Source organism: Pinus tabuliformis, chromosome 2_2 (genome assembly GCF_031772625.1).
Source record: "Pinus tabuliformis cultivar Carrire ecotype Pingquan chromosome 2_2, CPIR1, whole genome shotgun sequence".
NCBI lineage: Eukaryota > Viridiplantae > Streptophyta > Pinopsida > Pinales > Pinaceae > Pinus > Pinus tabuliformis.
The window spans coordinates 1,112,537,984-1,112,564,098 of NC_142300.1; the positions used below are offsets into that span (position 1 = coordinate 1,112,537,984).

Sequence of the window (26,115 nt, forward strand, 5' to 3'; positions counted from 1 at the left end):
ATTTCTTTCTTTCTTTTTTTTGGTTATGACTTAGCTCTCCAAACTTTAAACAACATATATTCCTACTTTGACTCATTTGGTTGTTGTTACATATCGCTCATGCATTCCTGATTACAAGAAAACGACTTTGGTTTAAGTTCATCGATAAGAAATCTTCTCCTAAATTGCTTTCTGCCTCCAAAAAAATATTGACACCCCCTATTTACAGCTTTAGTGATGCAGTTCAACGTAAAATGATTACTACGATAAATAATATTTAAACTACCGACTTATTAACTTTTTGGTATGCAGTTGAGTGACATCCCTTCTCAGCTCAACTGGCTCTAAACCTGTATGAAGTATTTGCAAATCATTAACGTCACTCCATTGATCTCTTTGAAACAAAGGCATGCGGTGCTTGCTCTTCAATCATGACTTTTTCCTATATTATTATTTTGTTGCAACTTACATGAATTGATGAGAAGACCTTTTTCCGGATGGGAATAACAAAAAACAGATATCCATTCTTCACAGCCAAGTTTTGAACTCATTAAGTTCCCTTGATCCTGAATTCTCAATGCTTGGAGGCTTTAGTTGCCTATATTTTTGACATATCTCTCATTTATATTTTCACTATACTGAATCTTATCAACTACAAATGGATTTGCAATTATATTGAAAGAAATTTCGTAAGTTCCATTCTTCATCAACTCAACTTCGCTTATTTTTAGTTAAAAACTGCTCCGCTACTTAAAAAGAAATACCTATCTATGTTCTGTGTTTTCTTTCCATACGTGAAATTTGCTGTCCATAAGGACGGTATCACGTCATTTCTCACACTCCAAATGGCTCCCCAATTTTAAAAACTCTTCGCCTATCATGTCAGCCATGCTTAAATATGTGAACCCCTGTGGGTCCAATTAATAGCAAATAAAACTTCGAGAATCTCTTTTGTTGCATCTATAGCAATGTTTTGTTAGGTTTCAATGGGTTAAAATTCAAAGATTGGTCATCAAAACTAAATTAGTATAAAAAAATTCCTCGGAGTGTAATTAGAAGTTGCAAGCCAATAACTGAATTGAAATGTGTTACATGATACACAAGATATCATATTTTACATTAACTGAAAAACATGGCCTTGCCATTATAGCCTCAGCTAACCAACAAAAGATCAAAGGATCAAAACTGGTAACTCAACAACCTACAAGAACAACTCAAGGAAATAATGCCATCACAAGCCCTCAAAAATTGATAGCATTTTCCATAGTAAGCACTTAGTGCTCCATCCCTATTGCAACAGACAATTTACACTATATATTCTTTCGAGGAATAGGCAAGCAGGTTGAAACCAACTGTCATATTTCTCCCTTCATATCAACTACACTGCAAAGAAATGATTGGTCAAAACTGAGAACTGCTAAGAAATGTAATCATACATCTCGCATTTTGGAAGCTCGTATCTAGCCTCTCCCATGTAGAACTTTGGATCTCAAGTAGCTTCCTTGCCTTCTCCTGCAAAGATACTTGGCATCGAATGGTTTCACCGTGTATCTGTTAATAGCATAAAACTAGCATCAATTTCAGGTGTGCTAACCAGAAAAATATTTCTGAGAATACATACAGATAGATACAATTGTGCCATTTTAACTATCTCTGCTCACCTTTAAAAATAGTCGAATCAAAGCCTGGACAAACTCAAAATTATTATTGCACGACACCTCATTTACAAAGTAATCCAGCAGCATTCCTATCCCTTGAAGTTCTACACTGTGTTCTGTTTCTGATATATTTTCATTATCGACAATTTGAAGCAACCGCAATTCCATATCCACGGCTGAGGGGGATAAACCCTTCAAATAATTTGTGAAAGGTGTAACTGCAAACATCGTAGAAGGCTTAGTATGGAAAGGAAAATAAATATTTTCTGTAAACTCAGTAACTCTGTTTATTTCCCTGTGATTTTCAAGGCAGCAACTTATAATTGCCACTTACAATCTTTGATCTTTGCGCAGGATTGTAGAAGTTGCATAAATGATAAAGATTCTCCTCCCAGTTTTTTACCCCTTGCTTCAAAAACAGTTTTATCATTTCTTGTTTCATCTTGATCACCATCCCCATTCATAGAGCTAGGGATAAAAATCCTCTCTCCAGAGAGTGTAGGCAATGATGGCAAGAAGAAAGGAGCTTTCTCTGGCTTCTTGGGTGGTTCAATGGGCTTATTTCGCATCTGCGGGACACACACAGAATAAAATAACAAACTCAACAAAGAATATATCAGATTTAAAAGACGCACAATAATGGAAAATGATAAATATATCATCAGTTACTGAAAAGAACAAGTTAACGCATATGGTTCATTCTGATCCTTCCATACTTTAAAATGCAAATGATGCAAATTCAGTCACTGCCTTTTTAAATTTAGATTACCTGTCATTTACCAATTGGGTAAGGAAGCTACTGTGTTGGTAGGAAGCCACACTCCCATCAAGGAGTAAAGCTTCCTTGTCACAGACATTTCCTTGGGAAACTAATTTGGATAGTCTTGTTTTCAAGTAGTTCAGAGAGCTCAGATGAGTAAAAATCTGGGGTATTGACAATATGTTGTAGAAATTTCTCCCTGAAACCCTCGAGGATGTTGGAGAAATTATCAGTTCATTTTTTTGATAGGATAATACTAATTCCATCTCAGTATTCATCCTGACCATATGCTATGGAAATTTCTCCCTGAAACACTCGAGGATGTTGGAGAAAATATTAGAGATATTTTTTTGATAGGATAACACTAATTCAATCTGTGTTCATTCTCTTTAACGTTTATACTAGAATTACATATGGGAAATGTTAATGTTGAAACAGTCCCATCCAGCAGTAATGCTGCTGTGTTTTATTCAGCTTTCATTGTTGCTGGGACCATGCGGTATGGCTCCACAAATACTCCAGTTGATTTATTTGGTCCCACTCAATACATTTGTTACATGCCGGAAGCATCGACAAGGTAAAACCTATCAGTCGTGGAAATAATTAAACAATTGTAGGGTCTAAAGTTTAACCCCTTCAAAATTTATATTGTGAGCAAAATTTTATGAAATATACTTAATAAAGATATTATATGTCAATAGGCAGGTATAATCAATTTCATTAGGTATAATGATGCTTATATGGGCCTTAATTGTCCTTCTTTGATGATCAATCACCTTCCAAAATTTTATGCAGTATCCCTTTATTAAAAGTCTAATAGTGTTTTGAAGCGAACAAAGTTCATTCTTCAGGTTAAATACTCCAGAAGACTTGGAATATGTAGATCTCCATTGAGATACAAGAATATATTAAAATGCACAAGTAAAAATGATAATGATACAACTGAGAGTGAGGGGACTGCTTATATACCCTAGGTAGATGTCCCCTTATGAATGGTCATGTCTCCTTAGACATGCCTCTTTCTTTAACTAATTATTGTTTTAATTACATATTATTGCGATTATTATTTATTACTTTTACATAATTATATTCATAACAGTGCCTTCCTCTTCAAAAAGATGTCCTCAAAGCTTGTTGATGAAAGGTTTTGATCTTTTTTTCTGCTACAAATGTCTTTTCGTCTCAGGACAGTCATCTTTGTCGATACAAGTTGATATGATCCTTGGAATGATATATAAAATTGTCGCATGGAGGAAGGATTTGACCATCCTAAATTAATCTTTTGTGAAATCTTTTGATTACTGGAAACTTGTGATGAACTGTTATCACTGGACTGAGTTGTGCGCACTCCAGTACTCTTCGGAACATAAGTTTGTTGTTTATATTCTGAGTGATGGGGATTCGTAGATTGATTGAGATGTTTGTTCTTGTGATTCGGATGTAGATAAAGATTTCTTTTGGTTTCCCTTATCATGTGTGGCAAGATTCTAACTTACTTTAGGCTTCGATGTCGTCAAGTTGGTTACAAAATCTTCACTTGGAATTTCCTTCATCTCAACATTTGAGTGTGTTTTTTTTTTAACTAGCGTGTCTTCTTCTTGAGTTGTGATATTCACTGGATTAGTATTCATTCCATTTTCTTCAACTTGAATTTCTTTATTTGAAGAATTCAACACTTCCTTCTCAATAAGTTGTTGTACCTTATTTTCCAACAACTTTTTGTCCTTCTTAAGCTTCTTAATTTGTGTTAATAATTTTTCACTATGGTCTCTAAGCCGAGAAACTTCTTCATTTCGATCAGAAGTCCCAACTTATCTCTGAAATACACAAACTTTCTTTTGAGGAGAGGCTTCATTAGAATATCAGTTGCTTGATCATTAATGGAGATGTACTAGAGCTTCACTGCTCTCTTCTGCCCCATGTCACGAATATAGTGATATTTGATGCCAATATGCTTTAATTTGCCATGGAACACTAGATTCTTTGACAAATTTATACATCTTTGATTGTCACAAAATATCATTGTGGTTCCCAACATCTGATAAAACAAACTAACGAGCAATTTCCAAAGCCAAATTGCTTCTTGAGTCAGTGTACATGCTGCCATGTATTCTACCTCAGCAGCACTTAGTGCCACAAAACATTGTTTTCTACTCATCCAAGAAACCATAACAGAGCCCAAATAGAAACATCCACTGGTTGTACTCTTTCCATCTTTAGTATTTCCGGCCCAATCTTAGCTAGAGAATCACTGCAACCTGATCTCATTACCTACAACAAACTTCAGGCAATAGTCAGTGGTACCACAAAGATATCTAAGCACATGCTTTGCTACAATCCAATGATCATGTTTGGGCTCCATTTGGAATTGACTCAATGTGTTTATCGCAAAGTTAATGTTTGGTCAAGTATGGACCAAGCACTTCAACATATCAATTACTTCTCTGTAAATGGGTGATGGATCAACAGAGTGAGAATCAGATCCCTTAAGCTTCCTTATGTTTTTTATCATGGGAATTACCATGGGCTTGCATTCCAACATTGCAAACTTTTGTAGGACCTTGATTACGTGCTTCCCTTGTCCAAGAAGAATTTCACCAGGTTTTTGCCACACTTCCAAGCCTAAATAAAAATGCATTAACCCAAGATCCTTCATATCAAATTCAGTAGGCAACTCCTTCTTACATTGAAGAATGAGATCTTCGATACATGTCAAAAGTAGGTCATCCACATAAAGAAGCAAGATCACAGGTGCATCCTTCACAACCTTGATGTAGAGGTTGAATTCAACTTCACTCTTCACAAAACGAAGCCTTGTCAAATAAGAGTCAATGCGAGAGTACCAAACTCTAGGAGCTTGTTTCATACCATAGAGGGATTTCTTCAACCTACATACATGAGATTCTTTTCCATGAACCCCAAAACCTTGAGGTCATTCTATATATACCTCTTCCTCAATCACAGATGGGGAGGGCAGTGTTCATGTCCATTTGATGAATATTCCATCCCATAGATGTTGCAAGGGAAACAAGAACCCTGATTGTTGTATACCTGGAAGTTGGAGCAAATGTCTCATCATAATCTTCTCCCTCCTTCTAAGAGAACCCTCTAGCCACAAATTTGGCCTCATATTTTTCAATTCTTCCATCTATTGCATGTTTGATTTTGTATATCCATTTTGAAGTTACAACAAACTTCTTCTCAGGTCTTGGAACAATTTCCCATACACCAGTTTTCATGATTGATTGATATTCCTCCGTCGTAACATTCTTCCAAACTTGTTGGCTAGATGCTTCTCCATAAGTAGAAGGTTCATAATTGATTAGATAGTCATGAATGTTAAATACCCTGAGTATCTTTTAGGCCTCTTACTTTCTACGAATGTGTTGTGGGGAGCTGCATGTGTTGAAATATGTAACTAGGTTCGGTCTTCATAATGACATCATGATTTTATGTTTTGAAAAAAAGAAATTTTATTGTTATTATTTTGTAGCATGGGTTTCATGATTAAGATTATTTTATTTAGAGGTCATGCACCCATTGCGTGCTTCTAGGGCTTGTCATTGATTCAACGAGTCAAAAGAGTCATTGTAATATGTTGAACGACCCATTTGGGCATCATGTATTATGTAACAGAAAATTATTTGAGTCATAAAAGACCCTCCAAGACAAGTCAAACTTATTGCATCAAGTCGGCCCTCAAAAGGTGACAAGTCGGCCTCATTAAGGCTATTTGAACTGCTCAAGGAAGCCTATATATATAAGATGCTCAATCTCATTTGTAACTCACTCACTCAAGCTCATTGAAGCACAAAAGAGAAGAATATCCAATGGAGGAAACAAAAGGAGAGAAAAATCGAAGTATTTTAAGGATTGTTTTTGGGCCTTCATCCCTCACACGTGCGAAGTTAGGGCATCAACCTTGCGGCATCAGGAACCGAATTGCAGTCACACTACGAAGCCGAGTTGTGTCTCTAAAAGAAGTCTCCCTTGCAAGCTGAATTTCCAAAAGGAAGAAGTCATCTCAACCGAAGGAAAGAAGAGGGTAAAAACACCATATTCTCCCCACAAGTGCGGAAACTAGGGTTTCTGTAGTAGCCAAAATTACAGTCATAATTACAAGTCGAATTTGTTGTCCAAGGTTGCAGGTTCGAAGTCTCGGTCGAAGGAGAAATTGCAATTACTACAAGACAAGATTGACTTGGTTTGACTTTGCAAGACGTACATCAAGGAGAAGTTTGGCTTGGTCTTGGAGGAGTCTTGGTCAAGGGTCATAGGTCTTGGAATTCGTCATTCGAAGTTCTATATGAAGAGAATAGTTCTTGTGAGTTTTCCTCTCGAGAGGAGAGGTTTTGGCCCTGGCTTATCGCTTATATCTTGTGTCATTCTTCTTCGTTGTTTCGTCGTTGTTTGATGATAGAAAAACACAATAATAATCAAGTAAAAGAAGAAGCTAACCAAGTTAAGTAAAATACATCACAAGCAATTATCAAAGTAAGAGAAATCACCTAATCTAGCTGCCCTAAGATTTCTCAACATGGTATCAGAGCTAAGGTGACACTACAAGGAAAGGCAGCTTGAAGAAGATCATCAATTGAAGAAGGATACATAACGACCGAGTACAAAGAGATCATCAAGAAGGATCAGCTTGAAGGAAAGGACTAAGAAGCATTAAGGAGGACTACCCATCTCATCACAAGAATCATACCATCTAGAAGCAACAACACTTTGAAGAAGGAAAAGACCTCAAGGACTCATCTCCACTCAAGAACTCTACACTTGAAGCATTATTGGTAAGTTTACTCATTCTTCAATCGTCAACCAAAGGAAGCAAGAAAGAACACTTCATCATCATCTCCAAAAGAAGTCAAAGGTCATCTCTCTCACATTATAGAAGGTTCACATCTCAAACATTCTTGAAGAAGATCATCTTTCCCATCTTGAAGAAGAAGACATCATCAAAGGAGCCATCATTATCAACAAGGCATCTTCAAGAAGTCATCCTCAATAGTCAACATCATCCAAGAAGCATCAAGTTGAAGATATCATCATTAAAGGAGAATCGTCACTTGACAAGTAAGTATATTTATATCTATGTCTGAATCTACTATCAAAATGACTTCATTCTACAAGGAAAGTAGCAAATTGGTTGGGTCATCTAATTTCCTTGCATGGAAGAAGAGGCTAGATTTGATCCTCATACAGAATGAAGTTATTGAATATGTTAAGTATTCTATCATCAAGCCTTCTCAAGAGCAATCTCAAGCACTGTCAAAGTATATGAAAGGGGAAGTAAGGGCTCAAAGGATTCTCTTATTCCTTATGTGGCCAACTTGGAGAATTCAAAACAGATCTATGATAAGTCAGAATGAAGTTATTGAATATGTTAAGTATTCTATCATCAAGCCTTCTCAAGAGCAATCTCAAGCATTGTCAAAGTATATGAAAGGGGAAGTAAGGGCTCAAAGGATTCTCTTATTCCTTATGTGGCCAACTTGGAGAATTCAAAACAGATCTATGATAAGTTGGTAGAATTGTTTTCTGTAAGCGCTGCAAGAGAAGTCATTTCATTAAGAACTGAGCTATACAAGATGAAGGTATCAAAGGAAGGAGTAGTTCCCTACCTTATGAAGGTATCTCAGATAAAAGATCAACTACAAGATCTAGGAAAAATGATGTCTAATAAAGAAATGACCATCGTTGTGCTCAATGCACTACTTAATGAATGAGGCAACTTTGTATCAAGTATCTATGGAAAGAAGGAAGCCACTCCATTCAGTGAACTATGGTCATTATGCAAGATTGAAGAAACGAGACTAAAGGATAAAAGCGATGTTGGATCAAATGAACAAGTTCAAGCATTTGCTGCCATGGCTAGGAAGAAAGGAAAGCTTAGAAAGTTTGTTCCTCAGAAAAGAAGAAGATCAACATGTCTAAGATCCAATGTTACAAATGTAACAAGTATGGGCATTTCAAAAGGAATTGTCCTAAACTCAAGAAGGATAACAAAAAGAGAAAAGAATGAAATGAGGCCCATATCACTGAAGAAGTGGAAGAATCAGAAAAGAAGAAATCAAAGGAGGAAGTGAAAGATCTCTATTATGACTGAGATAATGTCCTTCACTTAGTTCCTTTCAGTTATAGAAAATGGTAGTCATAATAGAAAGCATCACATGTTAGGATGCATTAAAGCTAAGATAGAAATGACTCCGTCATAGAAGTATGAAAGGTCAAAATAGAAGTCTATATGGATGAAGTAGTCATCTTGATAAAAAAGGAGTAGATCATGGTATTTTCATTAAAAGCATAGAAAGACAACCGAAATAAGAGTATATATGGTTGGATAGAGTCATCCAGCAAGATAAAGAAGTCACCATACATCATCATTATTAGAAAGAAGCACTTGCAGAAAGAGGATCATCAAGATCCTCTACTAGAATCTTCATGGAAAGAATCACCTCTACTTAGAAGAAGCAAGTGACTCACAAATAGCCCACATTCCAACTTGTGTGGGATCCACTTGTAAGGTATGATGACAAAGATGTGCAGCATGTCAAGATCATTGAAGTTCTTTCATCTCCAAACAAGGAAAGGAAGTCGCTGGAAGGAAGTCTAGATGACCAAGAGAAGAAAAAGGTGTATATATATATATATATATATGGTAAATGATAGATAATGTCATGTCATCATATGGTTGTAGATAGTATGGGTTAAATGCTCTATCTCATGAGCATGATGAAAGAAGAAGAATCTCTTCCAATGGAATGATGCATGAAGGCATGTAAACAATGTGCCTTGAACTCTTCTATATTGACAAAGATGAATTCAACATAATATGACCTTATATGGAATATGAGGTAGTTGGAAACAATAGTTCCTGTGACGAAGGAACTATGTACAGAAGTTCCAAGGGAAGAAATATATGAAGAAAGGAAGAAGAGTATGTGAAAAATGCAACTATCATAAGATAAGATAAGTGATCGACATCTGAGAAATAGAAGAATTAGCTATGACATCTCCATGAAAGAAGAAGGTATGAAGACCCTGATAAAAATCTGAAAAAGAAGAAGACCCTTGATATTGAATGTCTTGGAGAAAGATTCATACATGTGCATGATGTTGATGTTGAAAGACGTTGATGTCATGACAAAAGGCCATCTTAATGAAGGTAACTTTGATTTGTTGTTCATTTTGATTTTTGGAAATCATCCGGTTGGGTTGTTACAGGGCTACCGAAAGAAGGTTGTAGAATGTCACCTACAACTAGTACTCATGTAATTGTATGAAAGATCCTGAAAAGAAAGTGTGACTTGGAAGAGGTAGCTGTATGAAGAAAAGCCAGATGTGAACTAGAAGATCACTTTCCGATGAAGAAAAGGATGACATGACTATTGGTTCAACACTATGGTTCGTTAAAGAGAAAGTGATGTAGAAGATGATCGATACCCTACAAAGAAGCTATGATGAAGAAGGCTCCATAATGAAGAAATTGAAGTTCATGACATGATATCGAAAGGAGGATCCCTACTAGCAGCTGATAGTACCATGATCTCCACCAACGAGTTAACGGTTGGTGTTTGGAAACAAGTCCCTAATTAAGAGGGAGCTTGGACAAGTTTATGATTAAGAGGAAGCTTGTGTATATTCCTTTTATAGGAATGAGTATATCTTCCCTAGATGAGAGGGAGTGATAGACATATCATTCTTCTCTTCATGTTATGAACAAAGAATGGAGGATTGGGTAAGCATCTGGATTCTGATACTCTTTGAGGATGTGGTAGGGCATCCAATAGGTAAGAATAGTCGAAGAGGAAATTCTTCAGGATGTGTTATTCCAAGATAGGAATTGTCCTAAAAGGACATACCTTGTGAACATTCGGGTGGGGTATGTGCCTTGAGAGACAATGATTTAGGGGTCTATAAATCATTGGTCTCGCCAGCATTGTGCTCTAATCTTGTGGAGAGATAGAATTGTTAGTCAAGGCCTTGCTATGTGAAAATGTTGGTTGATATGATATGATGCACTAATATAAGTTGAATAAATAGCATATGAGATGGCTTACCAATCTAACTCTTCTTATGAGAATTCTTCAGTATGAGAATGTCCAAGTACCTTGTATAGATTATGAATACCTCCCTAATTAAGGAGTGTTGAAATATGTAACTAGGTTCGGTCTTCATAAGGACATCATGATTTTATGTATTTGATAAAAAGAAATTTTATTGTTATTATTTTGTAGCATGGGTTTCATCCTCAAGATTATTTTATTTAGAGGTCAAGCACCCATTGAGTGCTTCTAGGGATTGTAATTGAGTCAACAAGTCAAAAGAGTCATTGTAATATGTTGAAAGACCCATTTGGGCATCATGTATTATGTAAGAGAAAATTATTTAAGTCATAAAAGACCCACCAGGACAAGTCAAACTTGCTGCATCAAGTCGACCCTCAAAAGGTGACAAGTCGGCCTCATTAAGGTTGTTTGAACTGCTCAAGGAAGCCTATATATATAAGATGCTTGATCTCATTTGTAGCTCGCTCACTTCAGCTCATTGAAGCAAAAAAGAGTAGAATATCCAACGAAGGAGGAGAAAAAAAAGGAGAGAAAAAGTCTAAGTATTTCAAGAACTGTTTTTGGGCCTGCATTCCTCACACGTGCGAAATTAGGGCATCAATCTTGCTGCATTAGGAACTGTATTGCAGTCACACTAGGAAGTCGAGTTGTGTCTCTAAAAGAAGTCTCCCTTGCAAGCCGAATGTCCAAAAGGAAGAAGTCATCTCAAGCGAAGGAGAGAGGAGGGTAAAAACACCATATTCTCCCACATGCACAAACTAGGATTCCTGCAGTAGTCGAAATTACAATCATAATTGCAGGTCAAAGTTGCAGTGAAAGGTTGTGGGTCCGAAGTCTAGGTCGAAGGAGAAATTGCAGCTACTATAAGACAAGATTGACTTGGTTTGACTTTGCAAGAAGGAAGTACATCAAGGAGAAGTTTGACTTGGTCTTGGAGGAATCTTGGTCAAGGGTCATAGGTCTTTGAATTCATCATTTAATGTTCTATAAGAAGAGAAGAGTTCTTGTGGGTTTTCCTCTTGAGAAGAGAGGTTGTGGCCCTGGATTATAGCCTATATTTTGTGTCATTGTTTGGTAGTTGTTTGATGATAGAAAAACACAATAATAATCAAGTACAAGAAGAAGCTAATCAATTTAAGTAAAATACATTCCAAGCAGTTATCAAAGTAAGAGAAATCACCTAATCTAGCTACCCCAAGATTTCTCAATAGCATGTCCATCAACTTCCTTTAATGTAGACTTTAATCAAGTAGGCCTCATCTTGATTTCTGCAATGGTGACAAGATCCACAAGTTCAAAAAGTCCTTCCAGTGCTTCCAATGGACCAACAAGAGGTTCCAAGTTTTCTTCCGGGGAAGCCTTAGGTTCTTCCTCTTCATCAGTATCCATGGGGACTTCAGTAGACTTTTTGAATGCAACACTTTCATCAAAGGTGACATCTCTGCTAAGTTCAATCTTTCTTTGCTCCCTGATGTAGATTCTGTAAGCTTTTGAGGATTCACTATATCCAACCAAGATTCCCTTCTTTCCTGAGGGGTCTAGCTTATTTATGTTGTCTTTAGGAATGTGAATGTAGACAGGGCAACCAAAAATTCTCAGGTGATCCACTAAAGGCTTTTGACTAGAGAAGGCTTCTTCCGGAGTCATATGATCCAGCACCTAATGAGGACTTCTATTTTGAATGTAGACAACAGCCATGATAGCTTCACCCCATAAGAACATGGGGAGATCTTGGTCATGAAGCATAGCCCTAGAGGATTCTTCAATTGATCTATTCTTACTTTCTGCCACTCCATTTTGTTGGGGATTGTAGGGAACTATCAACTCCCTCTTAATTATTGCCTCCTTACAGAAAGCAATCATCTCCTTAGAAGTGAATGTTGAAAATGTAACTATGGTCGATCTTCATAATTGCTATTGTATTTCATCATTATATATTTATTGCAAAATTGAAAAAGAAGAAAAAGAAAATTATTTTGAAGCATGGGTTTCATGCTCCTTTTATTTGTTTAGTAAGTCAAAGCCTCCATTGAAGGCTTCTAGGGTTTTCTTGAGTCGTAAGTGTTATTGTCATATGTATTTGACCCTTCTTGGACTTTTGTATCATGTAAAGAAAAATTATTTTTGAGTCAAAATAGTCATTTTACACTGCCTCACCAAGTTGTCCCTATTTGGGGCTATTTGGCCCAGTTGAAGCAGTATATATAGAAGGAGAATTCAACCTCCTTGGTATCAATTCACAACAAGTTCAATCTGCAGTGGAAAGAAGACAAAAAGAAGAGCGACATCTAGAGGAAGGAAGACAAAGTCAAGGACAAGTTTTGGGCATCTCTCTCTCACAAGTGTGAAATTTTCTCAAGTTCCTGGGTAAGTTGCAGGGGCCAAAACTTTTGCAATTACTGTAGGTCTGAATTTCTGAGTTGCAAGGGGCCGAAATTCCAGTTGGAGCAAATTTGAAGGGTATTGACCATTGTTGACTTTGGCAGAGCTTGTCTACTTGGAAGGCAGATTGACTTGGTGATTGAAGAAGGTCTTTGTCTTGGTCATAAGGTCTTGGATTGTATCACTTTGACTTGGATCTATTAAAGAAGAAGAGTTTGACTAGGTTTTCCCCTAGGAAAGGGGTTTTGTTCTAGCTGAGTGCTTACATCTTGTGTCTCTTATTCTTGTGATCTTCAAGTATTTTTTATTTGGTAATTGTTTGACGAAATATAACATAATAAAGTGTTAATTTTAGGCAACAACGGTATGTTCTATGCTTTAGAGCAATTTTACTTCAATTTCTTTATTAACCCAGTATCAATAATCAGATTAGCAATCACATCAACATGATAGTAAAATGCAGATAGAACATAAACATAAACAGTAGAAGACAAGCCAAGACAAGAGGACACAAGATGTGGCACCAGCTAGGGACAAACCCCATTGTGGGGAAACCCTTGATCAAATATTCTTTGTCTTCAATAGTTCAACACGGAGAGAGTACAATTTACAAATCTAATAATTTATAACAGCGGCAAAAGAGCCCTAACCAAAAAAGTCAACACTGGTCAACAAGGTAGATTTGACCCTGAACAAATTGGTCAACTACAGTCAACTTTGACCTACAAACAGCGAGATGAATCAGCCCTCAAAACATCCCAGTCAAAATCTGGTCAAGCAACGCACTTGCAGTCACCCCAGTTGCAGTCAACACTAGTCAACAGTCAACGTTTAGCCTTGATTTCTGTGCCCAAAAATGCGGCCTGCCCAAACAGAGATAGCCCTCACAAAAATGCAGTCAAAGGAGGTCAATGCATGCTAGTCAACACTTGGTCAAACTATCCAGAAATTCGGTCTCTTGAAATTTCAGCCTCCTGAAATTTCGCTCTCTTGAAATTTCACTCTTCTAAAATTTCGGCCTCCTGAAATTTCGCTCTCCTGAAATTTCGGCCTCTTGAAATTTCAGGCTCCTGAAATTTCGAACGTGTGGAGAGAGAGAGGCCCAGAAATTCATACCCAATCAATGAGAGAGAGAAGTGTGAAGATGAGCGTGTCCAAATGAAGCTAAGTCACCTTCTATTTATATGCAACGTTGAGGATGAATATATGTGACTGTTGGGCTTCTGAGCCTACATAAGTTTGCTGGCCGACCATAATCAAAATAAATTAATAACTTCATTTGTACATGTCAGAATTGGATGATCTTTAGATCAATCCTACACCTCTCGGAGAGAGGAATCCAAGAAAATATCAGTTGTCATAAACAAGATGACCCATGTGGAGTTTGGCCCTAGTTGCCAATTTTAACACTCCCTCTCAACTAGGGAGAACTCCATTTGCTAATCCATCTGGCAATCTGTACTATCTTTGCCATCAATGCACTGCTTTGCTGAACTATGAAGAAGAAGTGATCGAGAATGTATCATAGCATTCTCTATTGACCTGAACTCAGTCCCAATCAAAGGAGAATGTGTCATACCACTCTTACTGACCCGAAGTCAGTTCTAATCAAAAGAGAGTGTCTCATACCACTCTTACTGACCCGAAGTTAGTTCCAATTGATCCCAGATCAATATCGTTCATCCTAGCATAAGGAATACGGTAGTACACGATGCGTCCATCAGTAGTACTATGGTCCCTATCCTCATTTCCCTACTCATTGGCCAAATGAGAGGTACTTTCCATGAGTCCCAGACTGCATGGGTAGGATGTCTCAGTAGGAGAAGGATGAACCACTCATCCCGCCTACATGTCGCCAAGGGTGTCGCAGGGTAAGGCTGAACCACTCACCCTATACACAGCAAACCACTAGGGGAAGGCTGAACCACTCACCCTATGGTTGCTCATTGCTCCAAGAAGTACCCCAAGCCCCCCAGAGCTCCCAGAGCTCAATGTCCATCTGATACAGGATCCCTCATAAGAGGGTCTCTCCACGACTCCAAGTCGTTCTTGGAAGGCCAAGAACTTGACCTTCCCCAAGGGCTTTGTCAGAATATCGGCGACTTGCTCATCAGTCCCAATGTGATGGAGCCTTATTACTCCTCGATGTACCATATCCCGAATAAAGTGGTACATGATATCTATGCTTGGAGCGATCATGAAACAGGGGATTCTCTAATAATCGGATCCCACTTTGGTTGTCACAGATCCGCGGTGGTATCCAGCACATGTCCAAACAGCTCATTGAAGAGCTGCCTCAACCAGACAACTTCACAGGAGGCCATACTAGCAGCTATGTATTCGGCCTCAGCGGTGCTCAAGGCAACCGATTTCTTCTTCCTTCTCATCCAGGATATCGAAGTAGAACCCAAAAAACATCCAGAAGCGCTCTTGTGATCCACCACACTACCAACCCAATCAGCATCAAAATAACCATGTAGACTCACATCTCCGACGGTGTATCTCAGTCCATGAGTGATTGTGCCACAAAGATATCTCAAAAGATTCTTGGCACCAATCCAATATATATGATGAGGCTCAACCATATATTGGCTCAATGTGTTAACTGCAAAACATATGTCCGGACGGGAGTTCACCAAGAACATCAGTGCTCCTATGAGTTGACTATACTCAGAAGCATTTCCCAATTCAGGTCCAGCAACACTACCACATAACTTCTTAAAGTTAAGTTCCATCAGAGTAGTCACAGACTTGCAGTCCACCATCCCAAATCTTTCCAATATCTTCACAACATATTTTCCTTGAGAGGAAAATTTCACCTGGCTTTTGCCAGACCTCCAACCCTAAGAAATAGTGCATCGGTCCTAGGTCCTTCATCTCAAATTCAAAAGCCAACTCCCTCTTACATTTCTGAATGAGAGGGTCTACACTTCCATCAGCTCCATGCTTGATTTTGTGGAGCCACTTGTAGGTGACAACCGATTTGTCCTAGGGCCTAGAGACCACATCCCAAACATCATTCTTCATAATTGACTCATATTCTTCATTCATAGCATCCTTCCATACTTGATGCTTCACGACTTTTTCGAACGATGAAGGCTCATTTTGAATGATAGTGCTCATGGCGGTCAAATATCCTTGATACCTATTCAGCTTTTTGCTTTCACAGAAAGTCCCCTTTGGTGCAATGTGTCTCTCGGCATCTTCGAGAGTCTCCCTAAGCCATGAGGGTCTCCTTTTGGAGGAGGAGGGCTCATGAGGAGGAGGATCAATAGGATCCATAGGTTTATCAACATCAAGCATCGTTTCGTCTTCTTTTGCACCCTGATTTCTGGTGTCAGCTTCTTTGTCCTTCCTTAGGATAGGAAGGTTGTTAATCTTCCTGAGGGCCATATCTTCGTCGAAGGTGACATCATGACTTATCTCAAATTCCTTTTGACCAGCCACATAAATTCTATATCCCTTAGAATTTTCACTATAGCCCACAAAGATTCCTTTCTTCCCAGATGCACCCAATTTGCTTCTTTTCTCTTTCGGCACATGAAAATATACGAGACTTCCAAAAATTCTAAAATGAGAGACATCGGGTTTCTTACTAGTGAACATTTCTTCGGGAGTCTTGGAGTCCAATGCTTGATGAGGGCATCGGTTTTGAACATACACGGTAGTATTTACAGCTTTAGCCACCAACCACACCAAATAGAGGAAATGATAGATGGAAAAAGAAAGGAACCCCCAATGACCATAGGCCACCTAATCCACTTGAGTCTACAAACTTAGTTGATGATTCCATGCCTTATTGTAGACCTTGTGATGACATACATGATGAACTCACTTGTCCTTATGCAAGAAGGATCCTGAAGGAGATATGGTGGGAACAAGTGAGAAAATCAATGTAATTGGAAAAGAGCATCATTTGTCCTTGGAAAATTGGATGGGAGTTATGGAGAGTTGGGAGTTATGGGAGTTGGGAGCATCTTGTTGAAGGATCTAGGGCAATCAGAATTATAGTGATTCTTCTTATTCATGATAACAATTTGTGAAGTGTTTTTACTATTTATCTTACCTTGATCTTCTTTACATTATTAGTGTGTGTTTACTTCATCAAACTGCTATCAAAAACAAAAGAGACAAGAGCACAAATATTTGGCTTTCTGCCAGGGCCAAAACCTCTCCCTCTTGGAGAGGAAAACCTACGCGAAAATTCTTCTTATAGAGACTCCATAAATGAATACCAAGACCATGACCCTTGACACAATCTGCCTCTCCAAGACCAAGACATCAATCCTCTTCTTCATCGTTGTTGGGATCATCATCCTTGGTTCACCTCTGAGATCATCACTACTGCATCAAGAACTTCATTACTGCTGCAAGGTTCTTAAGAGCATCATTGTTGCACCATGACTGCTCCTTGAGATTATTACTGATATGATCTCTGCACCTTCCTTGAGATCCTGACTGCACTTTACTGTAGGTTGAGATCACTATGAGATCATGATCCTTGTCACTTTATCTTTGCCGAGACTGACCCTTCTTAATATGGTGATCACTGCTTCTCTTATTGTGACTGCATCTGAGATATATATTCATATTGAGATCACTAGCAAGCAGATCTGAATATTGTGTTATCATTGAGACTGTATGTCTCCTTTCACAGGTATGTCGAGCATTACTGTCATCACCGAGACTCATTTCATCAACATGGGAATGCCGAGACAGTATGCCGAGAGTGTAGATCTACTTCTTGTAATCCAAGCCACTGTTGTTCATTATATCTGGGCTGCTACAGGGATATCATCGAGATCTATAAACCAAGACTTCTTATGAAGTAGATCCATCGAGATATGCTTTCCATCTTGGCCGAGAATACATGTATGTCTGAGATAGAATATATATATGTTGAGGTAGATTCATTCACAGGAATGCCGAGATTGTCATTACAAGAATTATGATCAGAACTCATACCAATACGAAGTCCTTTCTGTTCTATTCATCCGAAGTCCTGCTTGATTGCTCCTAATACCCAACCGAGGTGCAATCAAGCCCTAAGACAGATGCCCTAATTCAGTGCGGACCTGCTCCTTCTTGTATATGGGAAATTTCAGAGAGGATTGCGAATTTTGTCCATGACTAATGCGGATACCCTAGACGGGTATTTATAGTTGTTTGAGCCTCCTATTTGAGCCGACGTGAGTGTATGAACAGTCATGACTATTACCCAAGCCGACATGACTTTTATTTATGCATTTAATTCATTTTTGGAGCCGACATTAAGATCTCTTCGATGTTTTGCTTGTAGACTTTGGTGTGCTTGCTCTTGGAGGATTGTTCTTGGTCTTGGAGGGCTGCTTTGACATAAATACATTTTACATAGGCTCTTAAAGAGCTTCTCTACACATGACATGACTCTTTGACATAATAATAAAAATCCTAAAGACATCAAGAAGAAGTCTTTGACCTAATGACACTTCTTGCTCATGAAACCCATGTAGCAAGATATACAAAAATAATTTATTCTCTTTATTACATCAGTTACAAAGATCATGTCATTATGAAGACCGAACCTAGTTACACTTTCTTCAACACTCCCTCTTAACTAGGGAGGTATTCATAATGGTACTTGGTCATTCTCAATCTGAAGAATTTCTCATAAGAAGAATCGGATTTGCAATCCATCTATTATAGCATCATTTCAACCAACATTGTTTCATATAGCAAGGCCTTGACTAACAGCTCTATCTCTCACTTAGATCAAAGCACACAATGTTGGCAAGACCAATGACTGATAGACACACATCATCATTGTCTCTCTTAGGGTCATACCCACCCGAGTGTTCTCCAAGTATGCCCTACTAGGACTATTCTCATCTTGGGTTCCCAACCCTCAAGAATATCAGTCCTCTTGCCCACTCTTGTCTTGGATGCCCTACCACATCCTCAAAGAGTGTCGGATGCCAGATGATTACACAATCCTCCATTCTTTCTTCCAACCTGAAGACAAGAATGTCGTGTCTAACTCTCCCTCTTAACCAAGGATGAGTTCCAAGTTTCTCTTCACTCAAAAACTTACTCGAGTTCCTTTACTCATAGGAACCTCCCAGAGCTCCCTCTTACCCAGGGACTCTATCATCAGTACTTTATAGGGTCTTCTAGTTGATTGATGATTCAAGACTTCGATGTCATCAATTTCTTCATATGTAGGGTTCATCCATTCATCACTTTCCTCCATCATGCCATTCCTTCTTTTCTCGGAAAGTATCCTCCTTGGTTTTACATTTGGGGCTTCCTTCTTAGGGCCATGTTTTTCTTCAACAATGATTGCTCTAGATCACGAGGTACATAGTTGTGCCATCCTTCACAACTCTTCTTACCATGGCCCCGCACACATACCTAGAGTTTCTCCAAGAGATCAGAAACCAAAAACAAATCACATATTACCTTTTTGGTGATGGCCTTTTTCCAGTGACATCTTCTTGTAGGTATCAACACCCTGCATACATGTTGACATATCTCCCAAAGATATCTGTTGTCAAGGGTCTTCATCTTTTCAGACTTCCATCAGAGTCTCCATATCTTTCCGAGAGATTTCCTAGTCAAATCTTCCTGATCCTATGGATGTTGATTGCCTTCATCATGGTTGCATACTTCACGATCTCTTCCATCCTCGCATCGTCCATTCCCAGGAACTTTCAACCAGAGTTCTTCAATTGTAGTCAACCACCTCATACTCCATATGAGGATATATTATGTTGATTTCATCTGGTGTGACTTATGTCTTTCTGCATCCTTTCAGAGGAGATTCTTTTTCTCTTGATCATGCTTGATCCATGTTACCTGCAACCATATGTCATGACATTACAATATTAAATACAAATACAAGCATACCTACCTCATTTTCCTTTAGGTTTCTTCCAGTAGCTTCCTAGATTGAAAAGATCTTCGATCTCTCGATCTGCTTCATTTCTCATGTCATCATACCATCATCTCATGAATTCCATAAATTGGATTTCCTTATGAAACACTTGCTGCCTTCCCAAATTAGTGGATCCTTCGTTGAGGTTTCTATCGTAGAATCTTGAGGATCTTGCATATCCCCATCTGGCAAGTGTTTCCATTGATCTGGATGACTTTTTCCTTTCCTTTAATGTCCAATGACGTTCCCACGAGCTACATCCTTCATGTTAGACTTCCACGGATTATTCCCTTCATGATTCCCATGGTGATATCATGAACTCTTGTTTCCATGATGCTTCCATGATGCCACAATGCATCTTATTATCATGGTCATATCTGCAATGGATTTTGAAGCCTATGATAGGATCCTTTTATGAGGGACACCATCTCACTTATAGTAGAGGTTTGTTACTCCCTCTTTCCTTGGTCCTTTTCTTCAGCTTCCTCCACCCTTTCGGCGATATGAGCTCCTCTTCCATAGTACTATTATGTCTTGTCAACCTTCCCTTTCCTTTCTGCACATATTTGAGTCCTTTCAACTTGTCTTTCTCTATCTGGCATAGAGACCACAAATTGTTGCACGAGGAAATTTCCATATCCCAAGGACACTTGTCATCTTGCTTATTAAGAACGTAGATGATTATTTTCATATCATCTTTCTCATATCTCCCAAATGAGATCTCATGAAGATATTCCTTCTTTACTGCATTTCAGAGATTACCTCTTCTAGCATTTTATATATCTCTTATCTGTCTCCTTTCTTGCTACATAGAGATGAGAGGACTTTTAAGAGTTCCTTCTCATGAGTTCAAAGGAGACTTGTTCACTGACTTCTCTTCTCTATAAGGATTCTGTCAATCCTTCTTATTCCATACAAGGACCTTAGATAGCCCATCAATCCCATAGATCTCCTTGCATTCATGAAGTCATTTCAAAGAAAAATGATTAATGAAAATACTTACTTGAGATGTGAAGATGAAATCTTCACCTTGATCATGTTGGCAGTAGCTGAGGTAGATGCATTGACGCTTCCACCAAATGAGATCCTTGATAGGAAGTTATCTTGATATACAAATTGTTGATATAATTGTACCTTGTAGTATGCAGCTTCGTATTGAGGTTGCTTGTCCATCACATAGTATGGCTTCTATAACGAGTACTTGTCCATTCCAGCTCCTATATATGCCCTTAAATATATATCATTAAGTTCTGAGAATCCGAGATTTCAGGACTGTGATTTTTATAGAAAAGAATAGTGGCATGTTGTAGACCGAGACTGTGGGAGGCATCAAAGTTGTTGGTATGTATCCTGAGATCTGAAGGTTTTTATCTTTTGATTGTAGATCTCCAAAACCTTTGTTGTTGAGGACTATCTCCTTGATCGGATAGACAACAACCCTTCTTACTATATGCTGTTGTTGTAGGCTGATCCTTTGATCTAGGATTTGATCAAGATGTAGATCTTCAACTTGCTTAGATGCTTTGCTTAAAACTTGATCTTTGCCTGTCTCTTTCTGCCCTTTCTTTGCTTGTTGAACCTTTCCTCTGATACCATGTTGAAGAATCTAGGGCATTCAGAACTTCAGTGATTCTTCTTATTCATGATAACAATTTGTGAAATGTTTTTACTATTTATCTTAGCTTGATCTTCTTTACATTATTAGTGTGTGTTTACTTCATCAAACTGCTATCAAAAACAAAAGAGACAAGAACACAAATATTTGGCTTTCTGCCAGGGCCAAAACCTCTCCCTCTTGGAGAGGAAAACCCACGCAAAAATTCTTCTTATAGAGATTCCATTAACGAATACCAAGACCATGACCCTTGACACAATCTGCCTCTCCAAGACCAAGACATCAATCCTCTTCTTCATCGTTGTTGGGATCATCATCCTTGTTGCACCTCTGAGATCATCACTACTACATCAAGAACTTCATTACTGCTGCAAGGTTCTTGAGAGCATCATTGCTGCACCATGACTGCTCCTTGAGATTATTACTGAGATGATCTCTGCACCTTCCTTGAGATCATGACTGCACTTCACTGTAGGTTGAGATCACTGTGAGATCATGATCCTTGTCACTTTATCTTTGCCGAGACTGACCCTCCTTAATATGGTGATCACTGCTTCTCTTATTGTGACTGCATCTCAAACATATATTCATATTGAGATCACTAGCAGGCAGCTCTGAATACTATGTTATCATTGAGACTGTATGTCTCTTTTCACAGGTATGCCAAGCATTACTGTCATCACCGAGACTCATTTCATCAACATGGGAATGCCGAGACAGTATACCGAGAGTGTAGATCTACTTGTAATTCAAGCCACTGTTGTTCATTATATCTGGGCTGCTACACGGATACCACCGAGATCTATATACCAAGACTGCTTATGAAGTAGATCCATCGAGATCTACTTTCCATCTAGGCCGAGAATACATGTATGTCTGAGATAGCATATATCTATATCTATATATAGATATATATATATATATATATATATATATATATATATATATATATATATATATGTTGAGGCAGATGCATTCATAGGAATGTTGAGATTGTCATTACAAGAATTATGATCAGAACTCATACCAATACTAAGTCCTTTCTGCTCTATGCATCCGAAGTCCAGCTTGACTGCTCCTAATACCCAACCGAGGTGCAATCAAGCCCTAAGACAGATGCCCTAATTCAGTGTGGACCTGCTCCTTCTTGTATATGCGAAATTTCAGAGATGATTGCAAATTTTTTTCCATGACTAATGTGGATGCCCTAGACGAGTATTTATAGTTGTTTCAGCCTCCTATTTGAGCCAACGTGAGTGTATGAATGTTAAGTTTAGGTATGTTCTATGCTTAGAGCAATTTATTTCAATTTTCATAGTTAACTCAATATCTTTTCCAGATTAGCAATCACATTAGCATTAAAGTAAACTGCAGATAGAACATAAACATAAATCGTAGAATACATGCCAAGACATGAGGACACAAGGTGTGGCGCTAGCTAGGGACAAACACCAATGTGGGGAAACCCTTGATCAATTCTTCTTATATGTTCTTCAATAGTTTAGTAGAGAGAGAGAGAGAGTACATTTACAACAGAAGTCAACACTTCGACTTTCTAGATAAGAGAATCGATCATCTCTACATGAGATCAGTTGAAGACGTGTTGCTTCAACTGATTCTCCAAGGTGACTCCTTCACCTATCATTGTGTTTGTGCTGCACCTCACCGTGTTGCACCATGCTACAACATCATACCATGTTCCTAAGCTGCACCATGTTGCTCCACTGCTGAGTTGTACCTCATCACACTGTACACAACTTGTTGCTCTTAATCATCATGCTGCACACATCATGCTGCTGCACTAGCTGTCACTGCTTTATGAGATAGGTCATCAACATTCAGTGCTCTTCCTTCATACAATCAACAACGCAGGTCTTCAAGGTGAGGCTCTACCACTTGAGCAATCCTTAGATCAAACTGTGTTGTTGGCTATAGCCTATGGCCTAGCCCAGCAGCAAGTTAAGCCTATGATTATTGAGTCCAACAAGATTGACTCAATCTGAATATACACAAGGACAATTTTCTTCATTGTAATGACAACCTTATAAATTGTCCTCATGAACAACCTCATCACTGCACTGTCACCACACTTCTATGACACAGTCTTTGATGTTGTCATGATGACTAGTTAGGGCACTTCTTGGTTGTAGCTTAGGGATCCAAACAACCCTAAAACAACAACCTCTAGTTCCTCCTTATTGTGGATTCTACTGCCCCTCAAGAATAACATTAACTTGCCCAAATAGTCCTTAAATAGGCCACATTGTCACCTACAACAATGTGGCATTATGATAGTTGCTTAGATCACTGTAACAGGTCTCTTAGAATAAGGTCTTCTTGCTGCGGAATAAGGGTTGCACATAACAGTGGCTAGGGAATCATCCTAAATTGTGTCTAAGACCTTTCTTTGATAGCGTTTAGTCCTCCTTTGTGCGGCGTATAGAAGCCTCCTTCAACTGCAGATATAGGGTTGTATTTAGACCTTCTTTTGCTGCGTAAAAAGACCTGCGGTAGGGCTCCTTCCAACTGCAACTATGCCTCTTTTGTGACTACAGCTAGGGCTTATTAAGGCCTCCTTTATACAGTGTATAAGGATCCTCCTTGGTTGCGTTTATAGGGTCTGCGTCTAGATGTCCAGCGTATAGATCTCTCCATGGTTGAAGCTTGATCTTCATTAGGACAGCGTAGAGGTCTCCTTCATGACAGCATATAGGATAGGGCATCCTCTAAGGCAGTGTATCCTCTTTCGGTCTCCCCTCCCACCAAAACCCAAAGACAAGTGGAGAGGAAGAGATCACCAAGAGGATGAGTGTCTAAATGACTTGAAGTCGTCCTTTATTTATACTAAAACGTTGAGCACAAGTGGGGTTTATTTGGTTGTTGGCTGACCTTGACGAATTGTCCCATAACACAAATAAATTCGTATCTCCATGAATACTTATCGGAATCAGATGGTCTTTAGATCAATCCTACACCTCTCGATGAGAGGGATCCAAGAAAAATATCAGTTGCCATTAATAAGATGACCCACATGGATTTTGGCCCTAGTTGCCAATTTTAACAATGAACAATCATGACTATTACCCAAGATGAAGTGACTTTTATTTATGCATTTAATTCATTTTTGGAGCCGACATTAAGATCTCTTCGATGCTTTGCTTGTAGACTTCAATGTGCTTGCTCTTGGAGGATTGTTCTTGGTCTTGGAGGGTTGCTTTGACATAAATACATTTTACATGGGCTCTTGAAGAGCTTCTCTACAATGACATGACTCTGACATAATAATAAAAACCCTAAAGACATCAAGAAGAAGTCTTTGACCTAATGACCCTTCTTGCTCATGAAACCCATGTTTACGAAAATAATTTATTCTCTTTATTACATCAGATACAGAGATCATGTCATTATGAAGACCGAACCTAGTTACACTTTCTTCAACACATCTCATTATCTTGCAAGAAGAAAAGGAATAAGACCCATAGATGACAATTTAGAAGGAAAAGCAAGTCTATATTAACATTAATAGATGATTACATGCTAAAAAATCCAAAATTAGCCTTTATATACAAGGCTATACATCTACAATTCCAAAACCAACCTTTGTACATGAGGCTATATGTGTCAAAAATGAAATAGAACACGATCCAAAGACAAATAAAATTACATATAATTAATCATCATAATCCTCATCCTCATCATAAACAATAGAACAAGATGCTTGCTCAACAGAACCACTTTGTGGATTAGAAGAAGAGGCAATTCCACTTCTGATTGCATCACTACTGCCACCAACATCCAGAGCAGAAAGAGTGATCTCCAAGTCTGTGCATTTTGCATCCACATCCCACTCTTTATGAGGTCCACTTGCATATTCTTCACCCTTGCGAGACACAAGGCGTAGGTTCAAATGCTACAAGATCCTCTGCTTCATGTGAACCCAACTTGTTGCACTTCACATTATGAATGAAATAGTAGGTGCTCCAATTACATTCTGTTGATGAAGAGATTGCTACTTGGGATAGAATATGAGTAGCAAGACTTTGCAAATAAACACCATTTTCCCCATAACAACTCCATTTTACGGGATTCATGGTCCTTCTCTCTCCCAAAGCTAATATATCTGCAATATTGTCTAATCCAACAAGAAAATAGGCAAATTCCTCCCTCACATAAGTTTGTAAAGAAGATGAAAGCAACATGAGAAAGACTTTCTTCACTCCAACAACCACCTCCTTGTCCTTATGTGACACCTTCCTCTTTCCATTGCTTTGATAAATGAATTCTTGATCATAAAATTTCGGATTTCGAGCATGTGCCAAACTGTGCAATGGAGTGTTTAAGCCATTCCACCTTGAAACAACAATGGACCTCACTTGCTCTACGAAATGAAGAGTGGGAACCTCTTGTGAACTAATTTCCATGGTTTTCTCAACCATTTAAGCCATTCCACCTCGAAACAACGATGGAACTCACTTGCTCTACTAAATCAAGTCAACAAAGTCAAGAGTGGGAGACTCATGTGAACTAATTTCGATGGTTTTCTCAACCACGGTATCCATGCCATCATAAACCTCTCCCAAGAAAGGTTTGTTTGTGTCTGCATCTTGGAGAAGATCAAATGTAGGTTTTGTGAACTTGAGTAAGAAATCAATCTTGATCCACCAATCTTCATCAATCAACACCCTCCTCACCATATTTCCCCTCTCTGAATCTGATTGTCTCCACTCAGCCCAAGT

At 38.5% G+C, this 26,115-nt stretch overlaps 1 pseudogene across 1 annotated transcript in view; it reads right to left on the bottom strand.

Annotated features, from left to right (window-relative positions):
• Positions 1-1,026: 1,026 nt before the first annotated feature.
• LOC149197299 (uncharacterized) overlaps positions 1,027-26,115 on the bottom strand; it is a 289,735-nt pseudogene continuing 264,646 nt past the window's right edge. Inside the window, exons 17-19 of the transcript XR_016254749.1 lie at positions 1,972-2,206; positions 1,641-1,855; positions 1,027-1,530 (exon numbers count right to left, since the gene is read on the bottom strand). The product of XR_016254749.1 is annotated as an uncharacterized LOC149197299 (transcript). The remainder of the gene's footprint in view (positions 1,531-1,640; positions 1,856-1,971; positions 2,207-26,115) is intronic.